Here is a 20,853-nt window from a genome sequence, read left to right as displayed (position 1 = left end):
GTAAGCACAGAAAAAAGTTAGCCCAAGAGGTGGTGGAATCCCTCTCACTGGAAGTTTTTAAGAACAGGTTAGAAAACAAAGAGCTGTCAGGGATGGTCTAGGTTTACTTGACCCTGCCTCAGCCAGTGGGGGCTGGACTTGATAACCTCTCCAAGCCCCTTCCAGTCCTACATTTTTTTTTTCCTTTTTGATTCTATGAAACCCAGTGTGGGCGGGTTCCCTTGAACTCTTTTGGACCAGAAAGGAACGTGGGAAGGATTATGTTGCAGATGAAACTGGCCTGGGGGAAAGGCAAGAGAGGGAGGTGTGGAATTAGGGGAAGTGTTTCACAGGGACGGATTAGACGCTGCAGACAGGAAAGGGAGAAGAAGACAGCTGAGGCAAAGCCACCCAGCGCCGAGCTGGTGCCTCCTGGCTGGGGAAGCCGCGGGCCTCCCTCGAAGAGTCAAGGCTGTTAAGCAAATGGAGGGGGGAGCAGCTGCGGTCCTGCCCAATGAGGAAGTATGTGAGCTGAAACCAGGCTGGGAGGAAGTAGCCGGGGCTACCACAGAAAATGAGGAAGCGAAGGTTTCGCTCACCCTGAACGCAGGTCTGGGAAGCAGCGCGCTGGGGTCGAGCCGGGACCCCGGCAGCAAGGCACAGCGGCTGCTGCCTCCGCTTCCCGTTGTGCTGCTCCTGGGCTGGGGGCGTCCCCCCGGGGGGAACCCGCCCCGCTGAGGTGTGGACGCTCCGGCAGCCTCGCCGGGGGGCTCAGCTGCAGCTTGCCCGCGGCCACCGGCTGCCTCGCTCAGCCGGGGAAGGCCGCCGTTTCCCGCCCCGCGGCCAGGATCCCGGCGGATCGCCAGCCCGCGGCACTCCCCATGCGCCGCGCCTAGGTAAGAGGCGCTGCCTGCTCCGGCGGGGGTGGGGCGCGCTGGCAGGGGCACGCTCGGGAGTCCGGCTGGCTGCGAAGGCAGGGACACGGGTTGCCGCTTTCGTGGCCCTGCATCTAGCCCGTCGCTAGCGGATCGGAGAGCGGGGGAAGCTTCGCGGCTGGACTGGGCTGCCGTTGTCAGGCTCACGTTAGGAAAGGGGCGCGCACGGGATGAGCGTGGATCGATTTCTTCCGCGTTCGCCTTCAAGGTGCTTTATACCTAACCGCCCGTCGCGGCGTCTTCCACCCTTTAAATACAGCCTGGGAGGATGTTTTGCCCCGTTCCTCGTACGTTGGGTTGCATCAAGTAACGAAACATTTAGTAGAGGGCCCCAAGTTGCAAAATTCACACACTCCCTCACACACACACCCCCGCGCCAAGTTCTGAGGTGTTCAAATCTGCAGTTTTTGTTTGGGCCCATCCCTAAGATAACATTTAAATTTCCTTCACACCTAAAAGCCAAAAGTTTCCCCAACTAGGTTTCTTTGTTGCATCCTATGCTTACTTTTCATGTATAATTTGAAAAACGGTGGAGTAAATGATACAGGGAAAAATACACACCATGCCCATGGCAAATCAAAAATACGAATTAGTCAGTCAAACAAAATTATTACGGACACTTTTTAAAAATACTTAATAAAGTCATAAGGAAAAAAATAACACCAAAAAGCAATTTAAGGAGGCATATTCCACTAAACTGCTTACTTTGAAAACAAATAAAATGTACCAGTTTGAAAGCAAACAAAAACCTCTGTAAATTACAACTGTCTTTAAAATCAGCACAAACCAGTATTCAAGTAAATGAGCCTACTTAGATACATGAATGTGAGACTGATTTGTTCTGTAAACATAACAAACAATGCTCACAGTTTGCATGGGATGAAGTTATTACAGGGATTCTAAATACAATGTACTAATTCAGGGGTTTGAAGCCTGACCATTTTTTTTGGTCAAATGTCTTTGATGATTTTTTCTAAGGAAAAAAATGACAGACTAGCATTAGACACACTGAAATGAGTTGGATGCTGTCACCACTATTTATTTCAGTTTTACACCAGTGAAACTCCATTGACTTTAATAGAGCCACAGGTACCTAAAACTGGAGGAGTATAGCAAGTGGTGTGTCAGGCCAATTTTTGGGCCAATCTAACATTCTTTTCTTAGCCACAAATACCACTGACTTCAGTGGAGCAGGATCAAGCCCCAAATTCCCTAATTTGGCTTAATTATAAAGTAGTTTTGGAAAGCATCTCCCTCTTATGACAATTTTTTTTCCATAATTCAACAAGCCATTCACATTCTCACTTATAATTTTTGTTAATATCCTTTATTTTGGGCTTTGTCTTGAGAAGTATACTTTGTACAAAGTATTTTCATTTTCTGGACCTTTGGACCCAAATGTGCAGTCTGATCCACATGCATTGACCCTGCACAGATCTGATAAGAAGATCAGGGCCATAAACTGTTACAGCCTGAGAGCACTTGAAGGGGGTACTTTTACAGGAACTATGACTCTTTCCTTTTTCAGCCATTTGTTAAGCTTAAGACTGATAAACGCAGAAAGAAGGAAGCTTGAGACATGAGTGTTTTTATTTTCTGACAGTTTTTTGTGGAGAGGAAGGTTATGAAGAAGGCCTCATCTTGAATAGATAAAACAACTTGGAATAAATGTTTTAAAACCATTTTAGGAAGATCAGAATGACTAAACTAATGACTAATATTTGCTCTTATTTTCATGTTCAGTTGAAGGAATCATTAAAATCCATAACAGTATTTTATAAAGCTTTCAGGTTTTGTTTCTACTGAAAAATATTAACGCCCAGTAAAATGAAAGTTGTAAATTTTACTTGGTTACATTTCTACTTTCAAGTCATCATGGTCGTACTTATGTAATTGAGAGCGAATTTGACCTAAAGTCGGGGGGCAAGTTATTTTTGGAAGAGGTTAATAAGTGTCTTTTAAAAAATACTAGGAGCACAAAAAAAAAAAAACCTGTTAAAAGAGTAGTATTAATGTTATAATGTTTTCAACTTTAGTAAAAACAAGGAGGAGTCTTTGTGGCTACCTTAGAGACTAACAAATTTATCTGGGTACAAGCTTTCGTGGGCTAGAACCCACTACATTGGATGCATGGAGTGAAAATCCATGCATCCGATGAAGTGGGTTCTAGCCCATGGAAGCTTATGCCAGATAAATTTGTTAGTTGATTCCTTTTTTCTCTTTCCATTTGCTGTGTAAGTGCCTACTCTTGCTCCCACTAAAGTCAATGGTAAAACTGCTGTTGAAGTCAGAGGATGCAAGTTTTAGATTTTTTTAAGGCAAATTACATTTTTCTTTTCCTTTCCAAATGCTGATATGATATACTGCATTGAGATAAAACTTGGCAATAGTATTCATGTTGTATGAGTCTGATGCTGTTTGAGAATGTTATTTATGTTAATTTCGATTTTGTAAGTGTGCCTAATTAGTTGATCTACAGACTGATTCAAAACCTACTAAAGTTATTAGAAAGACTCCCACTGATGTCACCGGGCTTTGGATCAGGCCCTAGAGGCAGAGGAGGATAGGGAGTGACTAAGCCAAATACTTCCTCCATTTGCATTTGGTTAAATTCAGAGTAACCCCAGCGAAGTAAAGGAAATGAATGTAGCTACTATAGTAACTGAGAGAGCAAAATTTGGCCCTTAGAAAATATGTGAATGTTAATGGAATATTATAGATCCATTTCTCTCATTTGAGTGAGGTAACTCCACCGATAGCAGTGGAATATTCCATATTTACACACTGGTGAAACTGAGCAAAGAACTGAGCCCTGCATAATTAGTTAGCCAGGGATTTCAATTAGGCTACTCAAGTACTTTGTGAATTGGGGCCAAAGTGCTTAAAACCTCTCAGGATCAGGCCCTAGACAGTTATCTCATCAGGTCTAGCTCAAATGATCGTTTATTCAGTTTTGGCCTGATCCTGTAATATCTTATCAGTGAGAGCTGTTGATCCCACATAAGTCAATGGATCCAGTCACGTGAGTAAAGACTTCTCTCACATGGACAAGGGTTTGCAGAGTCAGGTCCTTTAATTGCAAACTGAACAATAATATTGTTTTATTATAAGAAAAGAAATTTCACATTACAAATCCTATTTTCATTTGAAATAACAAGAACATCTTTTTAAATGTCTCACCTTACAGTTACTGAAAATCCTCTCTTCTCTTTTGGTATATGAGTAGTCTCACTGATTACTCCCATAAGTAAAGACAAATCATGTGATTAAGTTTTGCAGGATCAGACCTTGCACACTATCTGCATAGTGGAACACCTAAGGAATACACTGAGCAATTATTACTGGTTTTGTTAGTATTATAATTTTGGAAATGCAAAAAGATATTTTGTTGCAAAGTTATAGTTAAAATTACAGAAATAAAATGCTGAAGTTAAGCTTCCAACAACAATATTAACTTGCTCATATGGTATACGTGTTTATGATTTACATCTTACAAAGAATGACAGCTAAAGATATGCATTTAACCAGAAAAAAACAAAGACAAAGTACTATGTGTGATTTATAGCTGAATTAATGTTGCACTTGGACCTCTCATTTTTGCATTCCCAGAATTTTTGTAATTTTAAGTGAGCAATTGCAACAGTTCATTACCGTGATGTTTTAACCTTAGTGGAAACTAAAGTTCCCCTCCTTGGGGGTGAATCCACTAAGAGTGTACGAGGCATTGTTGTTGCAGGGAGGTGCAAATTGTGCTTCTGTAGGGCAGAGAGATCAATCCAGACCTCACTGTAGTATAAGATTATGGAGAAATATACATACATTTGATACAAAATATCACCTACTGCAGTGGAATGAAGTTATGTTATAAAGTTTTTAGCCTCTCTTTTGATTATTGTTCACATTCCAAAGTTAAAAATAGGTTATAACTTCCTGTCCATATAGTCAAATTGACTAGGTGAGCACTGCAAGAAAAAGCATTTTAACTTTATGGTTTGCGTTTTTGTATAACTGCACGTGATTTCATTTGGCTTGCACTTTTGCTGCTGTGTGTTTTTATCCTTTTGCAAAGCGGTGAGATTTGTAAATTTGCAATATGAAAATTCAGCCTGTTGTAGTGAAGCAGCTCTTACGTTGGTAATGCAGTTTACCCTGTCACGAACCCCCAGTGTGGGTGGAGATAGGTTGGGGAAGCAGGTGCAATAATGGCAGGAAATGTAAGAATAAAAACTGTACCAGGGAAATAAGTATTATAGAATTATACAAATACTTAAGGATTATAGAGCACAGAAGCATTTCCTAAATCTTTTTAAAAACTGCATTAAAATCCTTACCTCATAGTACAGATTCATCACAATTAGCAGTGCTTTCTTTCCCCCACATATACACATTCTTTTTTAAACCCCTTGGTTATGTGTTGTTTTAAGTTGCTGGGGTAAGTGAGATAAGACTACGTTCAAGATCCATATTCTGACCTCATCTACACAGTCGTATGGAAGTCAGTGGAGTTCCTCTCCCTTTAAAATTATGTAACTGAGAGCAGAATCAGACTTTAAGGTAGTTAATTTAAAATTTACACCACTGAATTAGAAGTGATCAAATTCTGCTCTCAGTTACACAAATTTTAAATCAAGAGGGACTCCATGGACTTCGATGGAATTACTTGCAATTTAAAATGATGTCACAGAGGGAAACTGACTCTCTAGAGTTACTTTTAATTTAAATTAGTGAATTGAGAGTAGAATTTGGCCCAAAGCACAGATAGTTTTTCAAAGTTGTACTATATTCTGATACAGCAACATTTACATTAAAAATCTAGTGTGGGAGTTTTATATGTAAAGATCAGGAAAATACACAGTAGTCTGATTTGCACTCAACCAGTTCAGGTACATGCTCTTAGAGCTCTTGTGTATTGCAGTACTCCCACTTTTGAAAATGTGGCCTGTATCATTTATGTGTGAACTCAGACTGTTTATTTCACTCAATCAAATCGATGATTTTGACATGGTGGAAAGAACTTTTGAATATAAAATCTCCTCCAACATCTAAGCCTTGTTACATATGATACATTTAAAAGAAGATGATGGACAATTAATGCAGTATATGCCTGAGTTAAAAGGGGAAAATTTACTGCACATCAAAGCAGATATGTGAATTCAATAGGATACCTTTTGCTAGGAGCGCTGTAAAACAGATAGTAGCATGTGGCAATTATTTTTGTAAATCAGATGCCTGGGTTAGCTGCCTTTTAGATCAAGAGGATGTCCAATAAATTGACAAGACATATGTTATTTTTATCCAAACTATGACCATTTTTTGTTTAAAATAGAGTCCCTGGTCTGAGGTTGTCAGGGTGCCAGGAAGCCATATATGGAAAAAGTGATTGGTAAAGAGGGAACTCTTTTGGAGTGACAGGTAAATCTTTCATTCTCAGTTCTGATGGGGGCTTTGTGTGTCATGCAATGCCTGGGTAAACTGGACTTGATGAGTGGACAGAAAGAATAGTACGGATCTGATGGACATAAAAATCCCCAGAGAAGTGATACAGGAAAAAGTGCCAAAAGAGGAGGGCACAGTTTCCACCATAATATCCACTGGATATTTTTATGTGTAGTAGCAACAGTAGGCGTGGCTACTGTTTAGTAGATGCATCCCATGCCCAAACAAAGGAAAAGGGCCACAACATCAGTACTCTAGAAGCAAATTCCTATATTGGCTTTTTTCTGGCAAGTGTCGAGCTGCACTGACCAGGAAGTCAGCAAGTAACCTGACTTGGTGTTCCAGCAACTCTCAGTGACCTCAAGGGTAGTCAAACCATCATAAGCCCAGGAGAAAGAAAAAGCAAGTGACCAGCCAATCAGTGGTGAAGATGTTCTGAGCGGGATTGATTAGAGGATGAGGGAACATGAGCAGCTTGGAAAACAAGAGCAGATATTAGAGAATATTTTAGAAGCTTTAGGAATATGGAGATCTAACAGGTGCCAGGTAATCATAATACTCTGATCCAGATCCAGCAGCTAGGATAGAATGAACCTCAGTGGTACCAGTATTGGTCATTGTTTCATACCTGATGTAGTGGGCACTATACAGTCATTTACAATTTGCAACACAATAGCTAATATTGCTCAGAAGACAGCACAAGAGAACACTTTTGGCTACCAAATATTTTCCCCGCCTGGCAGCTTCTTATAGTGGCAGCAATGCAAAAACTAAAAACATATTGCCTATTGGCCCAGAACGCTCTGGGGCCAGGTGCATCCTCTTTCTGCCAAGAATGAGAAAGGGGCCTTTATCAAGAGAAATTTTCCTCCCATTGTGAAACTATTTTTGATTGCCTCATAAAGTAAAACAAATAAATTTCAGCAGTTTTAGCTGAACTGTTTGTTCTGTGGATACAGAATAGTGTCCACAGGACACAAAGCTAGATCTTCTCTAGAATAGTTTAGACTGGTGACACACTGAAGTACTAGGAGTGGTTAGAAGCCTTTCATTCCACAACATGTCCTCCAGATACGTGTCTTGGTTGGTTGAAGGCCAGGCAGGAAGAACTGGCTCCACTGCTGGAGGAAAGTGTAAATGCCTCTTTTAGGGAGACAGGTTGATGGCTTCTCTTACAGAAGCCATTATCTGGGCTTTGCTTAAGAAACCAACCCTTGATGTTCACAATCTGACTAACCGTTAGCCATAACATCCTCTATTAGCAACATTTTTATTTTTTCTTTGGCTCTTTCTTGGTGGAACCCTTTCCTTTGGGACTGAACTTGTCTGCCAGCATGACTGTCTGCATGGACACAGGGAAATGTAAATTGTACCCTTTCTACACCAGTGAGGGTTAATTTCACCTGTTTCCTGTTGATACCTTAATCTTAGAAAAATTAGACTAACTCAGTATACTTCAGCAAAGTTTACCAGGAACATTGCTGAATAAGCTTTTCGGTGTACTGTAATCCTTTCTGTCCTAGGAGATGAGAAGGCAGACTAACTTGTTTGTGCAAGTCCCATCTTAGTTTCGCACTTAACACACTTTTAAATAAGATACTGCGAATTTATCAGTAAAGATCTTGTGTCAGGTGACATCTCTCTGAATGAGGAAAGGGCCTGATTCTGCCACTTGTATTTTCATTGAGTTGAATCTTAGTCAAATATGACTATTCACAGAGCAAGGTAATTCTCAGGCAAGGTAAGGACAGTAAATTGGCCTAAAGTGAGCAAAGTGCCCATTCAGATACCTGTCTAGTTTAGTATTAATCTGACTTGATGTGATCTGAGAGACAACCCAAAGAAGAAAAATACCTGGAGAGACTCAACACTGGAAAATAGTTTAACAGCAAGTTTCAGTGCAATGAATGAATTAGCCTGTGATTTAAGCCTTCTTACTTTAAGAATACATGGTTATGGTGGTTGATAATACCTCTTTATTTAAGGAGAACACTATTATTTATATGTAGGGTTTTTAGAACTGAATTTAAGGCTGAGATGTTCAAAGCTGAGTAGGGGAATGGGAGTCAAAATTCTTTAGGCAACTTTGAACATCTCAGCCTGAAACTACTGGTTTAAAAGATGCTGTGAAATCCTTTGCTGGGCCAGATAGGACAGTGTATTATTATAAGGAATGTGATCGTTATTCCAACCAAATTTTTCTAAATGACCCTTGTAGCACTGATTAATTTAAAAAATGCACCACTAATTTTGCCCTCGGCCTACATTTAAATAAGGCTGTGCATGCATGTCATCCACTGTAATGCCCTTGCACAATTCTTTTTCAAGTAAGCAGATGTTCAGCTTTTGCTGAAGCACCTCTCATTTTGAGGGAGGGCTTGTATTTTCTCCCATCTCCTGTTTTGTTTCTGGTGAGATCCTCCTTTACTAGGCAGCCTCAGCTTCCAGTGTTGATACACTTGAGTTCAGAGGGGTAGCTAGTCTCCTGGAGCCCATGCTAGAATGTCATAAACAAGGATGAGTCAAACCCAGGGTTTGAAGGGATGGTGTGCACACACATCCAGATTTAGGGCCTGAGCCTTCAAGGTGCTGAGTCGATCCTGAATGAGGCCAAGCAGCCACACAACCAGTTGCAATCTGTGGGAGTTAAGGATGCACACCACTATAAGGAGGTGCTCAGCATTGTTGCTATTTCTTTTGTTTGGCAATCAGGCTGAAAATCTCCAAGGTTAGCCTTTCTGGAAATTGAGTGTTCCTCTCCTACAGCATTCCAGTACTTCAGTTTCTTCTCCCGCATGAACCCAGGAAGCACAGGGGTACATCAAACAATTTTCTTTAAAGTTAACCTCCATAAAAGAGTTGGGTGAAAGTTTGATTTGTATTTTATCCTTCCTTACTGGTTTGTCATAATGGCCTCGGGATTACAATTCTGATCTCCTCTAAAAGGAGAATAAGCTCCATCTGGAAATGTGCTTCACCGCCATATTTACTGCCACTGCCTCACTGGTCCTGAAAATATCCAGGGCATTGGATAGACAGTTATGGTTATTTTTAGTGTTTCTCCTTGCAAATGTACTGAGAAAGTTCTTGTTTAATTCCTAAACTGCTTTTCCCAATTCTGCAAGTTCAGTTTGCAGTTCACCCCACTCTGCTGTAATGGTTTCTTTTGGTTTCTATGTTTAGCATCCCAACTATGTTGTTTTATTTTCACTTTTTATGTGTTAGCATTTCTCTTTATTTGTATCCTTTTCAGTTGCTGCTTTTTTTTTCTTTTCTGTGCTACTGTACTTTACATTTTTGATAAATTGTGCCTAAACATAAGGCATAGAAAACAGCAGAAGACAAACTTCACTTTATACCAAAGTATGACCAGAAATCAAGTGGGTTCAAACATGGCAAACTAGGCATCATTAAGCATACTAGAGGGGGTGTAAAGAGGCCATACAGCAGCCAGAGCATCCAGGATAAAATCTAGTCAGCCAGATTTCTTTCTGAGGGTTCTCAGGGAGCGCACACCAGTGGGGCAGCGACCTCACCCTTGAAAATGATGCAACATACTTCCGTCTCTATATGTAGATGGGTCTCCTGGACAGTGCAATGATGGAGCTGTGGTCCTACCTCTTTTCAAGCAACCGGGGTATGAGAATGGATAAGGGACTATGCTTCCCCATGGAATTCTGATAGCCCCTTAGTAAGAGGCAGAAAAGCTCCTTGCATTGTCTCCTCCTATCATGTGCAACTTCATCGAGGCTATATCTGGTCCATGCAAAGTAATGCACATTGGAAAACATAATCCCAACTATACATATAAAATGATGGGGTCTAAATTACCTGTTACCACTCAAGAAAAAGATCTTGGAGTCACTGTGAATAGTTCTCTGAAAACATCCACTCAATGTTTAGGGGCAGTAAAAAACAAACAGAATGTTGGGAATCATTAAGAAAGAGATAGATAATAAGACAGAAAATATCATATTGCCACTATATAAATTCATGGTACGTCCACATCTTGAATACTGCATGTAGATGTGGTCACCTCATCTCAAAAAAGATATATTGGAAAAGGTTCAGAAAAGGGCAAAAAAAGATGATTAGGGATATGGAAAGGCTGCTATATGAGGAGAGATTAATAAGACTGGGACTTTTCCACTTGGAAAAGAGACGACTAAGGTAGGATATGGTAGCGGTCTGTAAAATTATGACTGGTGTGGAGAAAGTAAATAAGGAAGTGTTGTTTACTTCTTCTCATAACACAAGAGCTAGGGCAGCCAAATGAAATTAATAGGCAGTGGGTTTAAAATAAACAAAAGGAAGTCACACTTAGTCAACCTGTGGAACTCCTTGCCAGAGGATGTTGTGAAGGCCAAGACTATGGCAGGGTTCAAAAAAGAACTAGATAAGTTCATGGAGGATAGGTCCATCAATGGCTATTAGTCAGGATGGGCAGGAATGGTGTTCCTAGCCTCTGTTTGCCAGAAGCTGGGAATGGGTGACGGGATAGATCACTTGTCTGTTCATTCTCTCTGGGATACCTGGCTTTGGCCACTGTCGGAAGATGGGATACTGGGCTAGATGGACCTTTGGTCTGACCCAGTATGGCCATTCTTATGTTTTTATCTTCTTATTGTTTTTGTACAGTTCTCTGCAGTGTTCTGCCTTCAAGTGCTTGCTGTATCATAGAATTAATTGTTTTAAACTAAACTTGGCTTGAAAAGTTCTCTCTGGGACTACAGTATATTATATATTCAGATTCAGCCTTGGGCAAACATTTATGTCTTTGTTATTTAAAATCTCAAAATATGAGTTTATGCCTCTAATACTCACTATGGGTTTAAATGAAGTCAATGGAAAGTCTTCCATTGGGCCTGATCCAAAGCTCGAGATCAATCAGCCTGAACCTGCTCTATTTGAAGTCAGTGGTAGCTCTGCCTCTGTCTTTGACAAGAGCAAAATTGGGCCCATAATTGTATATATATATATATTCTCAGACTTTACAATACACACGTAATTATGCTTATTACATTATATAGTATTATTATTCAGTGTATGACAATACACTGTATGATAGTGTAACAATTTTAGAAAACAAGTGTTTTGCCTACAGTGGAACTGAATTCATAACAAAAAATGGACACAAGGTATCATAAAAAGTCTTGCTTGCATATACTGTAATTTAGTTCAATAATTCTTTAAGAATTAAGGTTGGCTGTTGGTTCCATGAACTGATTATATTACTGTGCTCCCCAATACAGGCTTTGTCAGTATTGTCAGCTTGATTGTAGAATAAGAGTTAATGAACATTATTACAATGTAATCATTGTGAACACACAACATCAGTTGGAGTCAATGAGAGTTCTGTGTGTGCAACTAGAGGCAAATCCTGCTCCTTTTCCACCCCATTTACTCAAGCTGTGCACTGGGTCTAGTGTCAAACCCATTACACATCTCTGTGGTGCTGGCGTATTTGGTATTGTCAAGGTTCCTCCCCCACTCTGAACTCTAGGGTACAGATGTGGGGACCTGCATGAAAAACCTCCTAAGCTTATCTTTACCAGCTTAGGTCAAAACTTCCCCAAGGTACAAAATATTACCCCTTGGACAGGCCGCTACCACCACCAAACTAATACTGGTTACTGGGGAAGAGCTGTTTGGACGCGTCCTTCCCCCCAAAATACTTCCCAAAACCTTGCACCCCACTTCCTGGACAAGGTTTGGTAAAAAGCCTCACCAATTTGCCTAGGTGACTACAGACCCAGACCCTTGGATCTTAAGAACAATGAACAATCCTCCCAACACTTGCACCCCCCCTTTCCTGGGAAATGTTGGATAAAAAGCCTCACCAATTTGCATAGGTGACCACAAACCCAAACCCTTGGATCTGAGAACAATGAAAAAGCATTCAGTGTTTTACAAGAAGACTTTTAATAAAAAATAGAAGTAAATAGAAATAAAGAAATCCCCCCTGTAAAATCAGGATGGTATATATCTTACAGGGTAATTAGATTCAAAAACATAGAGAACCCCTCTAGGCAAAACCTTAAGTTACAAAAAAGATACACAGACAGAAATAGTTATTCTATTCAGCACAATTCTTTTCTCAGCCATTTAAAGAAATCATAATCTAACACATACCTAGCTAGATTACTTACTAAAAGTTCTAAGACTCCATTCCTGTTCTGTCCCCGGCCAAGACGACTACAGACAGAGACACAAACCCTTTGTTTCTCTCCCTCCTCCCAGCTTTTGAAAGTATCTTGTCTCCTCATTGGTCATTTTGGTCAGGTGCCAGCGAGGTTACCTTTAGCTTCTTAACCCTTTACAGGTGAGAGGAGCTTTCCCCTGGCCAGGAGGGATTTCAAAGGGGTTTACCCTTCCCTTTATATTTATGACACGCCCCCCAAATCTCAGCTAGGGTGAAACACTGGCTGGGATTTCTTCCTGGAGCTCTAGGAAAACAGAGTTAATAAGACACATGCATCTCTAAATATACTACCAAGTACATAAAGACTAACAATATTTTCCACATCTCAAGGACGATTTTAACCAGTTGATTCTGGGAAACTTTCACGGGAGAGTGCATCAGCCACTTTGTTAGAAGCTCCTGAGATGTGTTGGATGTCGAAATCAAAATCTTGGAGAGCTAAACTCCACCGAAGAAGTTTTCTGTTAGTTTCTTTGACGGTGTGAAGCCACTTTAGTGCAGCATGGTCGGTTTGCAGGTGGAAACGCCGTCCCCAAACATATGGGCGTAGCTTTTCCAGAGCGTAGACAATGGCATAACATTCTTTTTCAGTGACTGACCAGTTGCTTTCCCTCTCAGACAGTTTTTTGCTGAGAAACACTACAGGGTGGAATTCTTGATCAGGTCCTTTCTGCATTAAAACTGCTCCCACACCACGCTCGGATGCATCTGTGGTTACTAGGAACGGTTTGTTAAAGTCTGGGGCCCTTAGTACAGGGTCAGACATGAGTGTCGCTTTAAGCTTGTTAAAGGCCTTCTGACACTTTCCGGTCCACTGAACAGCATTTGGCTGTTTCTTTTTGGTTAGGTCTGTCAGTGGGGCAGCGATTTGGCTGTAGTGCGGTACAAATCGTCTGTAATAACCGGCCAAGCCTAAGAAGGATTGAACCTGTTTCTTTGACTTTGGGACAGGCCACTTTTGGATAGCATCCACTTTGGCCTGTAGGGGGCTGATAGTTCCTTGACCCACCTGGTGTCCAAGGTAAGTCACTCTGTTTAGGCCTATTTGACACTTCTTAGCCTTAACAGTTAGTCCTGCCTCCCTTTCTTGTTCCTTCTTCAGCTGCATGAGTTCTATCTGTCTTTCATGTTCCCTTTGTTTTTCCTCAGCCTGAAATTTGGCTAATTCCAGCTGTAGTCGAGCTGAGGATTTGGCCATTCTAACCTCTCTGTTTTTAACTAACTTTACACCCGAGGTTTAGAAATAAACAAACAAAACTTGGCTGTAAAATTTTGCTGTGCTGGAATAGAATACCTATTCTCTGATAGTGATTGTCAGCCTACAGAAAAAGACAATCCCCTTGTCTCTGCTCTGGGCCCAAATTAAAGCAAAAAACCTCCAACTACTTGCTTACCCAGCCCAAAGAAAAAAAAAATTCTTTTCAAACCTGTGCTCCTTGTAAAACAAAACAAAAAAAATCAAAATCCTAAAAAAAACCCTGCCACTTTTGTCTCCAGGCAAATGGGTAGAGCACACCCCCCCTATTTACTTTTAGGAAGAAAAGAAAAAAAAACCTCTGGGTTGGAAGACTGTGAATTTCCCTGCAGGAGTTAAGTACCCTGCCTCCAGGCAAAAAAAACCTGCAATTCACAAGATAATCCCCTTTTGTCTCTGCTTGGCCACAAAGCAGAGAGAAAACAAGCTGCTTTCAGTTTCAAAGCTGCTTTCTGGACTTCCTAAAAATTCCTTTTTAAAATCTGTATTTCTAGTTCAAAAAATCTCAACTGGATCTCAAAATGATTTCAGGTTAATCCCACCACTGTGCCACCATGTCAAGGTTCCTCCCCCACTCTGAACTCTAGGGTACAGATGTGGGGACCTGCATGAAAAACCTCCTAAGCTTATCTTTACCAGCTTAGGTCAAAACTTCCCCAAGGTACAAAATATTACCCCTTGGACAGGCCGCTACCACCACCAAACTAATACTGGTTACTGGGGAAGAGCTGTTTGGACGCGTCCTTCCCCCCAAAATACTTCCCAAAACCTTGCACCCCACTTCCTGGACAAGGTTTGGTAAAAAGCCTCACCAATTTGCCTAGGTGACTACAGACCCAGACCCTTGGATCTTAAGAACAATGAACAATCCTCCCAACACTTGCACCCCCCCTTTCCTGGGAAATGTTGGATAAAAAGCCTCACCAATTTGCATAGGTGACCACAAACCCAAACCCTTGGATCTGAGAACAATGAAAAAGCATTCAGTGTTTTACAAGAAGACTTTTAATAAAAAATAGAAGTAAATAGAAATAAAGAAATCCCCCCTGTAAAATCAGGATGGTATATATCTTACAGGGTAATTAGATTCAAAAACATAGAGAACCCCTCTAGGCAAAACCTTAAGTTACAAAAAAGATACACAGACAGAAATAGTTATTCTATTCAGCACAATTCTTTTCTCAGCCATTTAAAGAAATCATAATCTAACACATACCTAGCTAGATTACTTACTAAAAGTTCTAAGACTCCATTCCTGTTCTGTCCCAGGCCAAGACGACTACAGACAGAGACACAAACCCTTTGTTTCTCTCCCTCCTCCCAGCTTTTGAAAGTATCTTGTCTCCTCATTGGTCATTTTGGTCAGGTGCCAGCGAGGTTACCTTTAGCTTCTTAACCCTTTACAGGTGAGAGGAGCTTTCCCCTGGCCAGGAGGGATTTCAAAGGGGTTTACCCTTCCCTTTATATTTATGACAGGTATGCTTGTTTAATTGTCAATGCACAGGAAAATCTCATTCATGTGCAAGTATTGAGGAGTAGCCAGTCTACAGGACAGTCCACCAGAAATAACTGAAATGCTTTCCATTCAGCATTAGCAAATCCCCATCAGGTCCTAATTTTGGCAGCTGGCAGAGTGGATACCATGCATTGAAAATCGTTTTGCCTATAAGGGATCATTCTTCTATCCAAATGTTGCAATTTGTGTCCCAGATGAAATGTTTGCTTTCATAGAGGGCATCTTTCTGCCAGAGGCACTGGATGCTTCATGTCAGCATAAGTATTCTCTAGGCAGGTAGCAAAAGGATGATTTAATAAGCACTAAATATGTGATTTGTTTTTAAAAAAGCAGAAGTAATATTTTAAACTAAATGTAAAAGGAAATAGTAGGGCCCTACTCTTGCCCCACTGAAAAAAGATATAATCAAGGGGACACTCACTATGTGAGGCACAAATGCCAGGCAATTTTTCAATAACTTGCTTTATTTAAAGGATCTGATTAGGATGACATGATTTTCAAACCAACACCTGTCAAAGGGTTGTGGGAGAGGGGAGAGTCCACCAGTCATGGTCTTGTTGGGGAGGTGAAGATTCAAGTGGGAGAATTTTGGGATCAAAAGGGGGGGGTTGAGGTGAGGTGAGGTTCTGCTCCTCTCTCTCCTCTCCCCAGCCTCAGCACAGAAGCACGAGGAGTAGCACTGAAACAGCTTTATAAATGTCAAAACCAGTCCCATTTTTTTATAACCCAAAGCCAGGAGAGCTCTCAAAAAAATCAGGAAATTCTTGTTTTTTTTCCAGGTATCATAGAATATCAGGGTTGGAAGGGACCTCAGGAGGTCATCTAGTCTAACCCCCTGCTCAAAGCAGGACCAATCCCGAATTTTTGTCCCAGATCCCTAAATGGTCCCGTCAAGGATTGAACTCACAAACCTGGGTTTAGCAGGCCAACGTTCAAACCACTGAGCTATCTGTCCCCCAGGGTATCTACTCACCCTATTGGTGGGAGGTACAGTGTTGCCAACTCTTGTGATATCTGCTATTTCTTTTTAAATCCCCATCTCCTGGAGTCATCTGATTACATGAGAATCTCAACTTTCACTTAAAATAAAAAGGAAGTTTCTAGTCCATGTGCTTGCAGAGAAAAGCTTGACAATGTGAACCCAAAAGGCTCAAAGACCAGAAGGCAAATACAAAATGTTTTTTCTTTAACGTATCATTATTTTTAACCAATTTAATGGTATTTTGGACCCGTTCATGATTTTTGAATGCTTGGGGTTGGCAATACTGCAATATGTGAAAGGCCAGGAGAAGGGCTGTCCATGATGTGTCACAAAAAAAACAGGAAAAAACACTGTTTTCTGTATAGCTGAGAAAATACACTGGGACAGGTGCTGAACACAAGGACATTCCCAAATTTCAGAGACATGAGATTACCTTAAACCCATTCCTGCTCCCAATGATGTCAACGGCAAAGCTCCCATTGACTTCAGTAAAGAGGAACTTTGGGTCCAAGATATGACTAGTGGTTCAAAGATCTTCTTCTGTATAAGAGTCAGCATATAGTATGTCCTGTTCCCAGACCAAAACTTAATTAAATTGGAGTTATGTTTAGGAATACACGTCACTATCCTAAATTATTTTTTTTAAAGGCTTACAGGAACATTTACAGCTTAGAAGCAACCACAAGAAATTCAGGCAATTCAAAGTTAAGGGTGAATGTAACTGAAACTCAACTACTTTAAAGTATGAAAATGCACAGGAAGGGTATCCCTCAAACAAGATGATTTTTATCTCAAAAGTATGGAAGCAGAGTAAGTGTTGAGGCAGTGGTAAAAATGGAACTTGCTATTAGGGTTGTCAATAGACTTTCAGAATGTAACAATCAGAGGTGCAAAGGACAGCATGCTATGCAATGAGGAAAGTTTTTGGTACCCAAGAAAGGAGTATCTTAGAGTTTGAATTACAATCAACAGCAGAGACAAATAAAGAGTAATTGAACATTTGCAATAGAAGTTAGGTGATACTGGAGTCAGAAACAACAGCCTAGTACTTAAAGCAATCAAAGAGAATGGAAGTGGTCGGAACTACTTTGGGTCAAGAGTAAGATCGCTATCTACCAGTTGCTTTATTGCCACTGAGAGCAGGGAAACCAAATGTTGGGCGGGTGGAGTGGGGGAAAGGGTGAAGGTGACTGCAGGCTTTGAGGTGGGTGGAGAAGCACTGGGTGAAGTCTGCAAACATTCTGCCTTAGGCTTTCATACATAATGCAGTCAGCCCTCCAAGGAAACCCCAGTGTGCTACATGAAATTTATTGTGGATCCCATGGAGGTCACTCTTTCCCTTGAATCAGTATTGAACTATGTTTCAGCATGATGTTCAGGGGCATTGTGAGGAAGTGCCATCTATTGGATGAGATATAAAATCTAACTCTTGACCGCTTGTGATCATTAAGGATCCCAGGGATTTTGTGTAATAAATAGAAAAAGTAGTCATTCCAGTTTGCATGGCTGAGTTTCAGTTACTCTCCTAAACTGCATATTATTAAACAGCTACTAAGTTCCTCAACTTCTGGATAATTTTCCCTTTTTCCTTTCCTTGGGTTTATTGTGAATAAAAACTCACTTTTATAGTAGACAGTGAAAACAAAGGTAATCCTGAACCAAATTAACAATATAATCTAAACAATATAATCTAGGCACAGGAAAGTTACTAGCAATCATAATATGTCATGTGTGAAAAATATGAAGATGAGAAATGAGAATTGACTTACTGATATTTTAAGTCCATCATACTTGTTAAAAATACTGTAAAAATGTAAGTTTCTGCTTTCAAAGTGGAAAAAAAATAAGTATGGATTTATAGCACCTCTGTAACTACCCCAATTTACAACAGCATCAAAGGTAGTATTAAAGAATTCTATGGACTATATATTAACCTCAATCCACACACAATTCACAGATATAGATAGCTAATGGTGAGAAATATTTGGATGTTATCCTTGTGTGTTATAAATGTTATATTGCGGGTGTTCCCTTGCATGCTAATCCTACTACACTTTTTCTGTCCATGGATCAAGGGCAGTTTATGGACTTTAATGCATTAACCACGTTGTTCTGATGTGAGGCCAGAGTGATGTGTAATATACTGTATATTTCATCTTGGTCCAGATCTTCAGCTGGTCTCTGTTGACATACCTTTATTGATTTCAACAGAGCTATTAATTTACAGTAGCTGAGGATCGGGCTCCTTTTACTTACAAATAGCAAAGTGCTATCGCTTCGTGTTTTTAATAATCTGTCACACCAGTTCACTACAGAATAGAGGCTGATGCAGAGCAGGTATGAAATGCTCACAGCTGGATCGGCTAGTGTTGAAACTGCCACCAAATATATATTCTCCTTTAGAAGCATGTTTAACTCCTTTAAGTATTAATGGGTGTTATATAAGGAGAAAATATACACCTAGTTGTTAGACCAAAAATTGGAGTACTGTTTGCAAATTAGCTAATTTTGCTTGAAAGAATATTAACTAGGCCAAAATCCTACATATACTGACTTATCATTTTGAGTACAAAGGAATTCCTCAAAATCAGTATCTAATTCGTTTGGAAGAGTAATATAGGAAGCAGTCGTGCATAAAATATTTTAGGAAAAAGTTGTACACTAATGCTGTTCAAATTTCTCTTCAATATGTAATCAGATAATTGTGAAAGTTAAAGTTGTAAAAGATCTGTTGAATGATGTTTTTGCTAAGAGAGGCTTGTCCCTGTCAGCATATATTCATTTTGTGCAGTCTAGTTTTAAATGTTCCAAACTATAAGAGTTCCCACTACTTCCTTGGAAGTCCACTGCAGCATGCTACATCTTGTTGGTAGAAAGTTTTTGTTTTTGTTAAAGATATTCAGCCTACATCTTCTTTTTTCTTAATTTCATCCTATTACTCCCAGCTGTATCCTTGTGCATTACACTAATCCCTCTACACCCTTGTTTTTCACGCTGTTCAAATATGTACAGATTTTATCAAGCAAAACCCCACTTTATTGCCAGTTAGCCACGTTTTTAATATTCCCTCACAATTCAGTTCCTTTACTTCTGAGATTATGGCTGCAAGAGCAGACTAACTTGCTGTCCCCAGGTTTCTTTCAGCATTATTGTTTCTTCTCCTTACTGATTTTCTTATTATTTTTATTCTGGTAGCATCTATAGGTGCCAGATCTGTTGTGCTGGGTACAATATAAATGTATCACAGAAAGATGGTCCCTAAGTAGAAGAGGCAATAGGTGGACATAATGGATGTCATAATGGGGAGGGAACACAGACATAGCTCCTCTGTAACTTCTTCCAAATTAGTATTATCTGTGACTGTAATTAATGTGCCACTAAACTCTAGTATAATTTATGTTTTGTATTTCTGTTTTTTGGATGTGTATATGATCTCAGTCTGTGTGGAAAGACCTACTTCCCTGATGTTATGCTGTTTGCCATACGGCAGGGGTACGCAACACTGACTGCCTTATTGGTAATTTAGCCAGCCACCCATCCATGGTGGCACCTAATTTGCTTATATATTTACATATATATATTTAAATTTAAACCAACCATAATATTTGCTTATAGTTCTATCTTCTTTGATAGATTATTGTCACAATCACAGGGCAAGGTGTATACTTAGACCCCTTTGCTGTCCCTCTTAAACTCAGACCTCTGGTTAACAGACTTTGTTTCCTGATTCAATCAGTCTTAGACTGAATCTTAGGGCTGCAGTCCCCTATTTCCCAACTGTGTTAACCTGACAGACCTAACTGTATTTGGCAGCTGCAAGAAATTTTCTTGCAGAGCCTATGACCAGCAGCCGATTAAAGTGACTCACAGTAGCTTTTTCAAAATCAGTGTATTGTTTGTTCACCCAAACGATATAACAAACCAACAAAGTTAAAATAACAAATGGTCTATATGCCTGGATCTTTTCATTTCCTTGCACATTTTGGTAAGTGCTACTTAGCCCAGGTACCCACACTTCTGGGCTGGAGGTGTGGGGGCAGACTGCCCTGCTGCAGTTTCTCTATCCTAGTGTCTCTCCTGCAGTGTCTGCTCTGAGTAGCTGCTGCTCACTTACAAATCCCCTTTTTTACAGTTTGGTTTCCTGTGGATCTTGGGCCCCAGCCTGGAAATATAAGCCTGCTAATCTTAAGGGAGCCAGGCCTGGGGTAGGTAGGCACTTTCCACTTAATAGCCCACTCATTTTTTTCTTAAGGGCCTTTGAATTATTTTTCCTGCTTCACCCGCCCCCCCCCCCCCCAGTATCTTATTTATAATCATTGTTTTGTTTCCCAACAGGCCCATACTGACTACTGAATTGAACCAGTCTAGTCACATATTCCAATAGCCAATGCAGAGCCAGATGGGGTTATCTTAATAGCTAGGTCACACATTTATAAAATTGTTACAGATTAACTCCGTTCTTCACAATAATCAACACTGCTTGTTGTCGGAGTGACCATAAGTAAAACACCACACTTGATAGCTTGGTCCTCACTATCCTGTTTCACA

At 40.4% G+C, this 20,853-nt stretch overlaps 1 protein-coding gene across 2 annotated transcripts in view; it reads left to right on the top strand.

Annotated features, from left to right (window-relative positions):
- The first annotated feature begins 201 nt into the window (after window positions 1-201).
- SYK (spleen associated tyrosine kinase) overlaps window positions 202-20,853 on the top strand; it is a 77,977-nt gene continuing 57,325 nt past the window's right edge. The window contains exon 1 of one of the 2 annotated variants that reach the window (XM_084628632.1): window positions 202-875. The gene's annotated coding sequence lies outside the window, so the exon portion shown is untranslated. The remainder of the gene's footprint in view (window positions 876-20,853) is intronic. The other variant, XM_084628631.1, reaches the window with a different exon arrangement.

Source organism: Lepidochelys olivacea, assembly GCF_965140295.1.
Source record: "Lepidochelys olivacea isolate rLepOli2 genome assembly, chromosome: 5".
Classification (NCBI taxonomy): domain Eukaryota; kingdom Metazoa; phylum Chordata; order Testudines; family Cheloniidae; genus Lepidochelys; species Lepidochelys olivacea.
This window is presented reverse-complemented; position numbering and strand designations above follow the sequence as displayed.